The 13,860-nt window shown below is 54.6% G+C and overlaps 1 protein-coding gene across 8 annotated transcripts in view; it reads left to right on the top strand.

Annotated features, from left to right (window-relative positions):
- OSBPL10 (oxysterol binding protein like 10) overlaps positions 1 to 13,860 on the top strand; it is a 296,379-nt gene that overhangs the window by 84,973 nt on the left and 197,546 nt on the right. The gene's annotated exons all lie outside the window — the stretch shown is intronic.

Below are 13,860 nucleotides of genomic sequence, written 5' to 3'. Positions count from 1 at the left end.
CGTTGAAGACGCTGAAGCTGGCCCAGGAGGAAGGGGCCCCTGGCTGGGGTAAACGGGAGCTGTGCTCAGCTGTGATGGTCCGCCTGGACGTACAGTCTACCTCAGAGCTTGGACTTGGCTGCCATTGCCCTCACTGGGAAGCTGTGATAAAATGCCAGTGCCCGGGACGCCACCCCACCCCAAGATTCCGAATTAATGGCTCCAAGTGCATGCTGGGGACTGGGAGTTGTAAAAAGCCTGCCGATGATTTTAATTGCAGCCTCGCCCCCTTTTTTGTCATATAAAAGGAGACTGGAAGCAAAATTTTTCAGGGTTGGATTAGGGTTTCTACAGATATTGGAGACCCATGCTCCTTCCAACTCTGCATCCCCATCCAGAGGGTGTGGCATGTCCTCATGGCCCTAGAGGAGTACTGGAGCTCCAGCCGTCACGTCCCTCTTCCAGGAAGCAGGTGGAGGAGGGAGGGAGTGTAATACAACTACATCTTTGTGCCCCATCAGCCAGAACTTGCTCAGGTTACCGACCAGGTCTAGGAGAAGGGAAGGTTGGGAAATGCATGCTGGCGTAGTGTACTGTGACCAGCTAGAAATTGGGTTGCCTTAGTTTGGGAGAGAAAACAGGCACTCGGGTTTGTGGAGTGCGGGCCGTCTCTGCCACAGCGTCAGACCTCAGGGCAGAGCTGAGGGTCCCGTCCAGGTTCCTGCCCCCTGGCACAGAGGGTGCGGGTGCGGGGACTCGCTGGTGGGCTGGGCAGTGAGTGTGCGGGAGATACAGACGGGCTTGCCTTCGCTGTCAAGCAGGGAGGTCCTGGGAGTTCACGGAGCGGGAAATAAACAGATCCGCGCAGTGGCGGGGAGGGAAGTAGGCCACGAGTCAGTTCCTGCTGGCGCACAGCCTGTTAGCATTTCAGTGCGCTCGCCTCTCCTCTCGCGAGCTGTATTCTCTCTGAGCCTCGGGCTGCTTTTCCTTCCTGCCTCGCCATTGCACGTGGGAGCTCCTCGGGTCTCTGGGTCAGGCCGGGCTCTCTCCTGTCTCCCTGCTCCTCCCTGTGGGCTCTTCCCGGCTGTGGCCTCGGTGGCCGCTCGTTTCAGAGGATTTCCGGGTCTGCCTGTCCAGCTGCCGAGAGGCGTCTCCTGGGCAAGTCTTACAGGGTCTCGAAGGCCGCCTTCGCGGACTGACCCTGGCTCAGCCAGCCTGGGCCCCTGTCTTTCTGCCACCCCACCCTGGTCTAGACCGTTGCCAGGAACACTGCAGGGTTTTTAAGAACACTTTTACTAAGGCGTGGTTTACACGCTATTCAGTCCATTCATGGGAAGGGTACGGTTGGTTATTTTTAGTGACTTTAGTTGTGCAACTGCCACAGGCCAGTTTGAGAACATTTTTCTTTTTTTAAAGATTTATTTATTTAGTTGAAAGAGTTACACAGAGAAGGAGAGGCAGAGAGAGAGAGAGAGAGAGAGAGAGAGAGAGGTCTTCCATCTGCTGGTTCACTTCCCAATTGGCCGCAATGGCCAGAGCTGTGCCGATCTGAAGCCAGGAGCCAGGATCCAGGAGCTTCCTCCAGGTCTCCCACGTGGGTGCAAGGACTTAGCCACCCCCTACTGCTTTCCCAGGCCACAGCAGAGAGCTGGATCGGAAGCGGAGCAGCTGGGACTCGAACCGGTGTCCATATGGGATGCCGGCACTGCAGGTGGCAGCTTTACCCATTGTGCCACAGCGCCGGCCCCGAGGACATTTCTAACACCTAAAGAAAGAGGAAATTCATCCTTCTCCCGCCCCTTGCCTCAGATCACCACTGACTTTTTTTTTTTTTGAAAAAAGACATTTATTTATGTATTTGAAAGGCAGAGACAGAGGTCTTCCATCTCCTGGTTTACTTCCCCAGACGGCTGCAGCAGCCAGGTCCGGGCCAGGCCGACGTGGGAGCCTAGAACCTTATCTAGGTCTTTCATGTGGGTTGCAAGGGCCCAAGGACTCGGGCTCTCATCCAGTGACTTCCCGGGCACGTTAGCAGGAAGCTGGATTGCAAGCAGAGTCGCCAGGCCCGCAGTGTGTGCTGCGGTGGGATGGTGGCAGCCCCCACCCCACCCTACCCTACCCCACCCACCCCGCTCTCCTCTGCCTTTCCCGTGAGTGGGGTCAGGCCACATGCAGTCCCCTGAGCCTGGTTTTTCACTTGCTGGGGTATTTTTGAGGTTTACCCCTGTGTAGTGATCTGGCAGTCTTTTTTTTTTTTTTTTTTTTTTTTTTTTTTTTTTTATTGAGAGAGAGAGAGAGAAAGGTCTTCCTTCCGTCAGTTCACAACCCCCCCCCCCCCAAATGGCCACTACGAAGCCAGGTGCGGGGTGCAGGGCCCAAGCACTTGGGCCATCCTCCACTGCACTCCCTGGCCACAGCAGAGAGCTGGCCTGGAAGAGGGGCAACCGGGACAGAATCCGGCGCCCCGACCGGGACTAGAACCCGGTGTGCCAGCACCACAAGGCGGAGGATTAGCCTAGTGAGCCGCAGCGCCGGCCCCTGATCTGGTAGTCTTTCCTTCTTACGCCGAGTATTCCATGGTGTGCTGAGGTCACTTGGTTGATCTCTGCGCCAGTTGATGGAGTTTGGATTACTTCCGGTTTCTGGCCACTGGGATAACACGGCTCTGAACGTCCACGTGCACGGACAACCTTTTCATCTCCGTGTAGTGGCCTCCCGGGACTGGAATTGCTGCGTTGTGGGCTGAGCTGACGTTTTTCCCAAGCGGCTGTACTACTTCCTGTTCCCGCCAGCCTCAGTGTTTTATTTTAGATGGCACTGGAAACCCAGGCACTAGCAGCGGCTCCGCGGGTGAGAAGCAGTGTTCTCCAAGCCTGCGCTGATCCTCGTTCGACGCCCCTCGGTTCTTCCTTCTGGAGCTGGCCTCTGTGACAGCAGGGCGACCCTGGCTGTAGAGCTCCAGGGCGGTGCGGCGCCTCTCGCGTGAGGAGTTCGCCAGCGCTTCTGAGCTTTACCAGTTCTCTGGAGCAGGAGCCCCGCGCTGGTGGCTCTTCACCGGCAGGTGCTTCGCTGACCTGGCCCCGGGGCCCCTGCTCACCTGCGCCCCCTGCAGACTGCTAGCTGATGATCTGATGATGCAGGGACTTGGCGCCAGGTGCTTTTACAACTTTGCTTTCGGTCTTTCTCAGAAGTACTTCCAAAGGGACGGGACCGAGAAGTCCCACTGCCTAGGCTGGAGTGGTTTAGGAAAGTGGGGTGTGGATTCTCTCGGACGGAGAACGAGGTTGGTGCGCACGGAAATGATCCATTCCTCTGTGTTGTGTGGGCACCTGTGCTCGGATAACTTGGCCGGGTGGCGGGAGGCTGGGCCTACCCAAAGACAAAGGGGCTGATGGATGGCGCCCTGGGGTTTTCTCTCCCTGGATTTTTGAACTGGTTTTTGCACTTGAGGCCAATCCTGAGTCACTTGGGAAACCTTCTGAAATTCACATTTCTGACTTCTTGACTCCAACCACAGAAACCTACATTTCTTTTTTTTTTTAAATTTGACAGATAGAATTATAGACCATGAGACAGAGAGAGAGAAAGGTCTTCCTTCTGGTGCTTCACTCCCCAAATGGCCACCACCGCCGGTGCTGTGCCAATCGGAAGCCAGGAGCCAGGTGCTTGCTCCTGGTCTCCCACGTGGGTGCAGGGGCCCAAGCACTTGGGCCACCCTCCACTGCACTCCTGGGCCACAGCAGAGAGCTGGACTGGAAGAGGGGCAGCCGGGACTAGAACCCAGCGCCCATATGGGATGCCGGTGCCGCAGGCGGAGGATTAACCAAGTGAGCCGTGACGCTGGCCCCAGAAACCTACATTTCTAACATGTTCCCTGATTGGTTCAGAAGTAGAAAGTAGTTGGAACAAACTTCAGGAACATAATTTTTTTTTTCAGGGCAAGCATTCAATGTGGTAGTTAAACCTGTAGATTGGATGCCTGCATCCCGCATCGGAGTCTCTGGGTAGCAGTTTCTGCTCGCTCTCTATTCATGAGCACCCCGGGAGGCACAGGTGATGGCTCAAGTACTTGGGTCCCTGCTACCCACGTGGGAGACCCACATGGAGTTCTTGGCTCTTGGCTTTGGCCTGGCCCAGCCATGGCTGTTTGCAGGCATTTGGGGAATGAACCAGCAGATGCGAGATCACGCACTCTGCTTTTCAGATAAATAAATTAAAAATATTCACCTGTATTGCCTCCTAATACAAATATTTTATATATCATTAGGTAATGCTATTAAATGTTACAGTTTATATTTTAACCTTAGGAAATGTATTGAAACTACTCGTTTGTTTTAAAATACTAGGCTTAAAATTTTCATTGTTTTTTATTTGGAAGGCAGAGAGAGATCTTGCATTTACTGGTTCATTCCATAAATGCCTGCAACAGCCAGGGCTGGGCTGGGAACTCCATGCAGGTCTCCCGCGTGGGCAGCAGGGCTCCAACTGCTTGAGCCTTCAGCTGCTGCCTCCCTGTGCGTACAACAGCAGGAACATGGGACGGAGCTGAGCACTGGGTCCAGGTTCTTCAATGCAGGTTGCTGGCGTCTTAGCCCTCTGCCAGGTGTTCACGTCATCTGATGCTTTAACTGACATCTAAAAAAATGTTTGCACATGAAAAAAAAATGACTTATTTTAAAGCTAGAGGACAGACACAGAAAGATCGTTCATCCACTGGTTGACTTCCCAAATGGTTGCGATAGCCAGGGCTGGGCCAGACTGGAGCCAGGCGCTTCATCCGGGTCTCCGATGTGAGCGCACGGGCCCAAGCACTTGAGCCATCTCCTGCTTTCCCAGGTGCCTTAGAAGAGAACTGGATTGGAAACGGAGCAACCGGTTCATGAACCAGCACCCGGGTTGGATGCTGGTGTTGCAGGCAGCAGCTCAACCCACTAAGCCACAACGCGGGTCCCATCATGGACATTTAAAAAGTCCAATGAAAAATATGAAAAATAGGAGTTCATAATTATTTGTAAGACTTAAAATTCTAAAACGTAAACACTTGCGGTTATATTCTATATAAATGTATGTTTTCTGCAGATCTGTCAAATTCTAGGTGATCGTAAAATTTCCCGGTACGATTATATTGTCTTTATAATTGAGAGGCAGAGGCTAGTGAGGGGAAGGTGGCGGGGGTGGTGTGGAGAAAGAAACTGCGTGAGCTCCCACCCACTGCTCATCCCCCAAATGCCTGCGATGGCCCAGGGCCAGAGCCGGGAACTCGACGCGGGTGTCCCATGAGGTGTGGGGAGCCCACTTACTTGAGCCATTGCTGCTGCTGCTTCCCCGGGACTGCACTGTTGGGAAGCTGGAGTCGGGCACTCAGACTTGAGCATCTGAGCCATTAGGCGAAGTGCCTGCCGTGTTGCCTCTTCTCTTTGCGTGCCTATGTGTTCGTGCTCCATGCGTTGCTGTTGGACGTGCAGAACGCCCTGTCCTGTCAACACCCAGTGTCTGGATGGTTTAGAACCCTCGGCTGTGAAGCCAGCTGCTGGGGTTTCTCGTTACATCTTGGTCGACTTGCCATCCTTTTGTGCTTGAAGGTTGCACCTGGAGAAAGGGGTTAGACTCAAGTTTGCATGCCGTGAGGCATGCATGCATTAATTCTGTGTGGCGTGCGCAGAAAGTGCCCAGTAAATCCTTGTACACGATTCAGTTGATAACCTCAAGATGCCTGAGGCCGGGCACAGTGGCCTTGGTGCCGACAGTACACGCTGCATCCATTGAGAGTGGCCCTCATGCACCTGACTGTTGAATAACACTCGCCTTCTAATGCAATGCTTAGGTAGTGCTTGTGTTTTTCCTGTGTGGTGATGAGCCCGAGGGCCCTGTGACAGTGTAGTCCGTTCTGGAGAGTGGTGGTGGCAGCGCTGGGACCCTCGGGTCACTGACACGTAGCTGGCAGCAGGGAGATGCAAGATGACCTCTGTTTTCCAGCCGTTGCCACAGGTTCCCAGAGTAAAGAAAATTCTGGACTTTCAAGCTTGGCCAGGTTCGGTTTGCCTGGGGGGCCGTGCCTCAGCTGTAGGTTGCAGCATCTTCCTTGGCAGGAAGTTTGGTCATCAGGAGAGAAATTCTAGAAGACGTGTCCTGTGGGAGCTCTCCAGAGGTGACCAGGCCCCTTGAGGGGCAGAGCGGTGCTCTGTCTTTTCCTCTGCCCCTAGGTTCGGGGGTGGCCTTTGGCGGCGGTGTACCTGGCTTTCCTTCACCACACCCACTCCATCCAGGCAATAAGGCCCCCTGGGGATGCGTAGACACCTCTCCCGTGAGCCTGGCAGCTCCAGGGAGGACGTCTTCCGGAGGAGTTTCATCTGTTGGTCTCTGGGTGTGGCTGCATCCCACGCTGAGCACCTGGTTTGAGTCCCGGCTACTCCACTGCGGGCTCATCCTGCGAGGCCCGCACGGTCCGGGAGAGCAGGGCGATGGTCTTGTTCCACAGGAAGCACCAGGGGCAGGCTTCGGTGAACATGTCCGCCTTATTAACGACCGTGTATGCTTGTTAAAGGGCAGGCAGAGGGAGTGTAACTAATTTGGGGCAATAATTCGGGGCAATACTGATTCTATAGGATGAAGCCAGTATTGGCACGGCTATGCTTCTCCAATCAGCTGGAAGGTCACGTAGCTAGGGTGGCTTTGCAGGTGGGCCTGGGAGCAGTTTACCTGATTGGCAGAAGGCAAGGGCGGGGGGGGGAAATGTGCCTGGGGCTCCCACCACCTGCCAGCAGTTAGGCTAACTGCATGGGCTAGGCAGGCCGTCTCACGGGATCACCCACACTCCACTTCCAATCCAGCTTCCTGCTAATGCACACCCTGGGAGGCAGCAGGTGATGGTTCAAGTTCTTGGGCTCCTGCCATGTTCGTGGAAGACCCAGGTTGAGATCTGGGCTCTGGCTTCAGACTGGCCCAGCCCTGGCTGTTGTGGGCATTTGGGGAAGCAAACCAGCAGATGGACCATATCTCCTAGTCTGTCTCTGTGTCTCTCTGCCTTTTAAATAAAAATAAGAAATATATTTAAAAATGTTGACCTCTGGAGATGAGACGGGTTCAGTGAATGATCAACGGGCAATACGGATTCTGAAGGCTTAAGGTGACCTCAGGAAACTGCACCCATGGTTTGCCCCTCCCTCCTTTCACAAGTACACTTGGCTTTGCTGATTCCCAGCCCCCACCTCCTCTGGAGTTGGGGAGTTTGAGAGTTTGAGACACGTGGAGATTCTTGCTCTCAGAAATGTGATGTTGGGGCCGGTTCTGTGGGTCATTTGGTTAATCCTCCACCTGCGGTGCCAGCATCCCATATGGGTGCCGGGTTCTAGTCCTGGTTGCTCCTCTTCCAGGCCAGCTCTCTGCTGTGGCCCGGGAGGGTAGTGGAGGATGGCCCAAATGCTTGGGCCCTGCATTAAGCTCCTGGCTTCGGATCAACGCAGTTCTGACCATAGCAGCCATTTGGGGGGTGAACCAACAGAGGGAAGACCTTTCTCTCTCTTTCTGTCTATAACTCTACCTGTCAAAAAAAAAAAAAAAAAAAGCCATGTTGAAGCATTTGTGGGAAGAAGGGGACAGAAGGCTCCCGTGCCCTCGGGAGTCAGTGTGCGCCGTGTTGCTTCCTCCATTCTGGGTCTGCCCTGGTCCAGTCCTGTGGTGGGGTCTGGAGGTGGCGAGGGGGAGGGCTGGGACTTGGTCTTCCCAGGCCCTTGCTTCCTGTCCTTTGAATTTTCGCTTGGGGGTTCAGGTGGCATGGTTTCGCTTTCTGCCAGGACCAGTCTGGCTGGTAGAGTTCTCCTTCGTGCTGGTCGGCATGGCTGAGCCGCTGTCCTCTGCCTGCCCCAGCCTGCTCCTGGGTGACTCTGCTCTGACCTGGGGGGTGGACGGCAGTGGTGCACTCTGGGTCCCGTGTGAAGTAAGCGTGTGTGTTCTTGTCCACGTGGAGAACCTGACCTGGACTCTGGTGGAACTGTGGGGCAGGTGGGGGTTGGATAACAGAGCTCCCTTCGCAGACGCACGGGACGGCACCGTGGGGGTGTGGTAGCCAGTGAGTGAGAATGTGTACAACTCATTAAGCACAGTGGTCCTACAAGGGGAGCAAGTGCACAGTGACTCCTGCGGTTGATCAAACAATTGACACTCTTGTTTATGGCGTCAGTAATCACCCGAGGCTCTTGTCATGAGCCGCCAAGGCTATGGAAGCCTCTTGAGTTCACAAACTCCTACAGGGTTTAGACAAGGCCACAGTCAAAGTGGAAGTTCTCTCTTCCCTTCAGAGCAAGGTACCTCCTTCTTTGATGGCCCCTTCTTTCCATGGGGTCTCACTCACAGAGATCCTTGATGTAGGGCCTCTGTGGTTTTGAGATGAATGTGAATGTGTGTGTGGGAGTATCATTGTGTGCATGTAGGAGTGTGTGGATGTGCAGGTGTGAGTTTATGCATGTGTGTGTGTGGTATTGTGAGCATGAGTGTGCAGATATGCGGGTGTGAGTGCAGGAGTGTGTGGTATCATCGTGAGTGTGAGTGTGGTATCCTTGTGAGCATACGTGAGTGCAGGTGTGCGGGGGTGAGCCTGTGTGAGTGTAACTGTGCAGGTGTGAGTGTACGTGAGTGTGTGCGTGTGTGTGTGCACATCTCCGAAGCCGTGGATTAGCATGAAGGAGAGGAGCAGGCTGTGGCCGGTCCTCATCCCTTCCCAGGAGGGGCCTGCCAGCTGCTTCAGCCCCCAGCTCTAGGCCTGGGCCAGGGACCCACGAGAAACACCGGCCCGGTAAGAACTAAGATGTTCTTCATGGGTTTGACTTCTCTGCTCATTCTTTGCTTTCTCCCCTCGCCCCCACCACATGCTTCAATTTTTTTTTAACAGTATAGAAAACATGCTTTCTGTGTATAATCAAGTTCACCTACACAGCAGTCAACTGGTACCCCACAGCTCCAAGATCCTAATGGGTTTGCTTCACTCATTTCTCTATGAGGAAGACCCTTAATGTTTCAGCATTTTGTCTATTTCACTGTATAGTGATTCCTAAAGCAGAAATATGGTGAACTTTCTCATTCAGAGGGGAAATGGTGCCCTTCAGATACAGCTGCAGGCTCCAAGCAGTGGTTCCGACGGAGCCATGACCTGCAGGGAGCCCGGTTTCATTTATTTGCTCCCAGGAGATGGGACCAACAGGAACTTTTAATGCCCAGTGGGCAGCTCTTAGCTGTCAAGGATCTCTGTGAGTGAGACCCCATGGACGTGACTTTCAAAGGCCATGGTGAAAGAACACTTTGCTTGCAGCCCGTGGCACGTTTGAATCAGCTCCCTCCCAAACAGGAGAACAATTTTCACCATCTTTAGACAAGGAGTAAATTATTGATGACCTTCCCGAGTGCCCACGGTCCAAACCTGCGCATTTGCATTTAAACGGTTCCGCAGGGCAGTGGGAACGTGCCCCTGCTCCCCATGAGACAGGAGGTCAGCATTAACGTGTCAGGTTGAGACAGGTGTTAGGAAAAATCATTAGCGTGTCCTCGTAGCCTGCATAATGTGACATCAGTTTGTTATTCTGTCATCCTTACTGGAAAAAAAGCGTTCAGTTCATTTCTGTGTGCGGCCTCTGAGCGATGTCCTTTGCCAGCGTGTAGTTGCTTGGCTGAACGTGTCGCATTAGGAAGCTCCAGGAGAGGGAGAAGCAGCTGGTTTCCAGTGGAAAGGTGGTTAGATGCAGGCAGGAGCAGGCACACCCTTCTCCATCCCGGCCAGGGGCACAAAGCGGGTGGAGAGGTGGAGGAAGTGGAGGGCAGGTTGCTTTTGTCTTGTCTGAAAAGTTATGCCTTGCTTTCCTCCTTCCCGGAGCGCACAGCACAGGGTGTGCAGCGGGCACAGGGTGCTGGGGCTGGAGCCCCATCTCCGGGACACTGGGAAGGGTGACTGTTAGTGCTGGGACTGGCCACAAGCAGTGTCTGCCGTGACCTGACCTCGGGGTCTAGTTGAAGACACTCAGCCCTCAAGAGGAGGCAGGGCCAGCGCCTACATAACCCAGCAGTGGGCAGCTCAGAGGTGACCCTGGTTCTGTTCTCATTCAAGGAGTTTGGCTTTTAGCCCTGTGAAAGACCCAGGTGCAAATGTCAAATAAAGGACCTGAAAATAGAAACAGGAATCGAGTCTTGGTGTACTTGGTGGTGTCAGGCAGCTGCTACAGTGGTCTCGAGCTTAGTGGGCTAATTAGTTCCTGAACTGTCCATCTGTGGGGGCTCCACAGTGGGGCATTCTCAGCCAGCTAGTATTGGGGAGGGGGGAAGAGGGGCGGCAACACCCAGGGTGCTCCTTCCCTTGAATGTCCTTGTTATATACCCATAATTAGTCAGCTTTTTATCACCATAGATACCTAACACAGTACTTAGGAAGGAAGGAGATTTATTTTGGCTCACAGTTTTGGAGGTTCACAGTCCAAGATTGAACACGTGCCACTGGTTCTGCTCTGGGGCGAGGCCAGAGGAGGTGTGAGGGGAGGGATCCCATGGAATCCCAGGAAGCAGAGAGCAGCTGGGCTGGAGAGCAGGTGCTGGCCGTGGCCTGAGGACCTCCCATGAAGCCCACCTGGGAAGCACTGTAATTGGATCCAGTTTCCACCCTCTGGACCTCATCCAGCCTGTGACCTTGGGATTTCACTGTCTTCCTAAATTGAGAGCAATATCTTGTTCATGCTGCGGCAGTAGGACTCCCAAGTTGCCCTGGGGGTTGTCTCCGATCCTGATTCTGCTGGTAGTCCAGCCATCACATCCTCCCAACAAAGAAAGCTGGCGATGTGTTTCTTAAGCCTCACCCGCATCAGAGTTGCCTGGAAAGCTTGCTAAAACACGGCTTATGGGGCTCCTCCCCCAAAAGGCTCAGATTCAGCAGGTTTTGGGGGAGGGGGCAAGAGTTTACAGCAGGTGCCACATCATGTTGCTAGCTAGTGCTGAGCAATGGACCACCCTCTGAATAGCCTCGGCCTGTGACACCTATTTCTGTCTTGATACCATGGGCTCGGTGTTCATGAGACCCAGAAGTATCTCTCTTGCAGTGACTTGGGAGATGGGAGAGTGAAAATGGGTAACTAGTCATGGCCAGGCCACGTGGAAAGGTAACTAAAACAGGAAGGTTTCCCAGAGGGGTTGCAGCTTGGGGTGGCTGAGACAGGGGCAGTGGTGTGCTAACGAGATGGCTGCGCCTTGCCCCCTGCGAGGGGGCGGTGGGGAACTCGGTTGCCAGGTGTCCCTGGCGCTGCCAGCTTTCTTAGCTAAGTGGGCGCAGGAAGGTATGGAGAGCAAAGTACTTGAGGAAGCGACACGGAGAAGGTGCCGAGGGCGGACTGGAATGAGAATCAAAGGGGAGCTTATGATTGATGACGTGGGCCAAGCCTGGACGTCGGAAGCAGATGAGCTGGGCCTGGGGTCTCAGGACACCTGTTCAAGGGGAGTGATGTGTGCCGGTTGGGTTGCCGTGAGGGTAGATTAGGTCAAGGTTGGGAAAGGGTGGTGGTGGTACTTTAAGGTTAAAGGATTTTCTAATGGCCTTGTGTGTTAAGCGCTTGGCTCCAAAAAGCTTTATATATATTTATGCCCTAACAGTTTGGTTGCCATTCAAAAATAATTAGTATTAATTGAAAGACAATTTTTTTTAACCACAGTTATTTGTTTTGCAATTCTAAGTTTCTTTGAAAGACAGAGGGACAGACACAGAAAGATCTTCCAGCTGTTAGTTCACTTCCCCAAGTGCCTGCCACAGCCAGGACTGGGCCAGGGTGAAGCCAGGAGCCACAGATCAGTCTCCCGTATGGGTGGCAGGGACCCAAGAACTTGAGCCCTCCTTTGCTGCCTCCCAGTGTGTGTGTGAGCAGGAGGCTGGATCAGAGGTGGGGGAGCTGGGACTTGGACCAGGCGCTCTCAATGGGATGCGCGTGTCCCAGGCGGCCACTTAACTGCTGTGCCCAGTGCCCGCCCCTCATTGTTAATGGGACATGTCCATCTGTGCCCACGGCACAGCATCACACCCCTTGGGGGTCCTCTTGGACACTGCTGTTGCCTCTCCTCGTTCTACGCCGCTGTCTGGTTTTATCCCAGCGCCTGCCGAAGTGCAGTGTCATTGATGGGAACGTGGTGTGGTCTGATAGTCCAACTGCAAACCTCCGAGTCGGCTGTGTGGACGGTACCGACCTGTGTCGGTGTCGCTGGGTCCCTCTCCAAGGTGCACAGGGTTTTGCAGTTCTCGGAGTTGATGGTCTGACTCGGGCGCCTCGGTGCGTGGATGGGGAGCTGTGGGGTCTGGTTGGATCTGCTGTATTCGTTCCAACAGCAAGCGTGCCCCGAGTAGCTGCGAAGTGTCGGGCAGCGAGCCGGGTGGGCACACATCCCGCCTCCACGGGCGCCGGTTCTTGGCCCTCCACTCACCTGGTCACTGGAGACCTCCAGCGGGGCCAGCACCACTGAGGAGGCTTCTTGGCCTGGTCAGGGGACATTAACATGGCGAGAAGGGGAGGGGCCCTGGTCCAGACCCGGGAGTCTGCTGCACGCCAGCGTTTTTGGCACCAACCCCGCTGCGGGGAGGCGGCTGAGATAGACTGGGTGGAGGTCCGAGAGGGGGGAGGTTTCTCCAGCGAGTCCAGCTCTGGATTTAAAGCTGAGCTCCTCCTGTGAAGCCCAAGTTTGATTATGGGCAGCCGAGAGGGGGCCACGCCTTGGATCCGGGGGGGTAAACAAGGCAGCGTTATTCGTGGTTCTGAGTCATCTTGAAAGTGGAAGAACACCTGGCTGCGGCCACCAGCCTTGACCTTGGTGAAGGGCAGGGCACCACAGTCCCCACTCGGTCTCACCACTGGGTGTTTCCTGGATTCAGAGAGAGGCAAACAGAGGGGCCATTAACCTCTCTCCTATGATGGCCCGAAGACTGGAAAGCTGACTTGAACAATTGTTTACATTTTATCTTACTTGAATGATAGAGGGACACACACACACACACACACACACACACACTTCTATTCGCTTGTTCACTGTGCTGATGGCTACAACAGCCAGGGTTGGGCAGGCCAAAGCCAGGAGCTTCTTCTGGGTCTCCCACAGGGGTGCAAGGGCCCACACACTGGGGCCACCTTCCGCTGCTTTCCCAACAGCCGGGAGCTGGATCAGAAGTGGGGCAGCTGGGATACAAACCCGTGCCCGTGTGGGAGGCCAGTGTTGTAGGTGATGGTTCTACCTGCTGCTCCAGCACCGGCCCCTGGAAGCTGGCTTGTTAAGGCACAGTAGTTGGCTTGGGTGAGGTTGGAGTTTGTTGGATGGTCATGCTATCGGGAAATGAGCTGCAGGGTGGCTTCACAGCACGGGGCGTGCTGACTTAGCTTCTGCAGTCACCATTCTGTGTCCCCAAGGGCGGGCTCGGTGCGTGGATGGGGCACTGTGGGATCCGACAGGAGCCCCTCCCCACACCCGTCAGGTTGTAATTAAGGACTCGTTGAGGGAGACGAGTCCAGCTGATGGATGACCAGGAGCCAGAGGCAGGGCAGGTTCCAGAAAGGCTGTTGAGGCTGGTAACCACGTGTGCACCGTCACAATTTACACTGCACGCTTGGAGCAACTGCTTCAGCTGGGGCAGCATGTGCCAAGGTCCTGTGGCGGGAAGTAACATGGTGAGGATGAGGGAGGAATGAAGAGGCAGGGCATGTGGAGCGTAAGGTGAGAAGGCAGAGGCCAAAGGCCACAGGACGAGTTTGAGCTGCGCATGACGACATCCCCGTCCTAGCAGCCGAGGGAAATGACTTCATAGGTGATGACGAGAGAAGCAGGGTGGTGCCGGGCCGCATAGACTTCCTGTTACTGGGCCATCTGCAGTTGGCCCTC

The sequence above is a fragment of the Oryctolagus cuniculus genome, chromosome 4 (genome assembly GCF_051225735.1).
Source record: "Oryctolagus cuniculus isolate XC-2025 breed Fujian yellow rabbit chromosome 4, ASM5122573v1, whole genome shotgun sequence".
Lineage (NCBI taxonomy): Eukaryota > Metazoa > Chordata > Mammalia > Lagomorpha > Leporidae > Oryctolagus > Oryctolagus cuniculus.
Note: the sequence above shows the minus strand (reverse complement) of the source record. Positions and strands in the feature narration are given on the sequence as shown.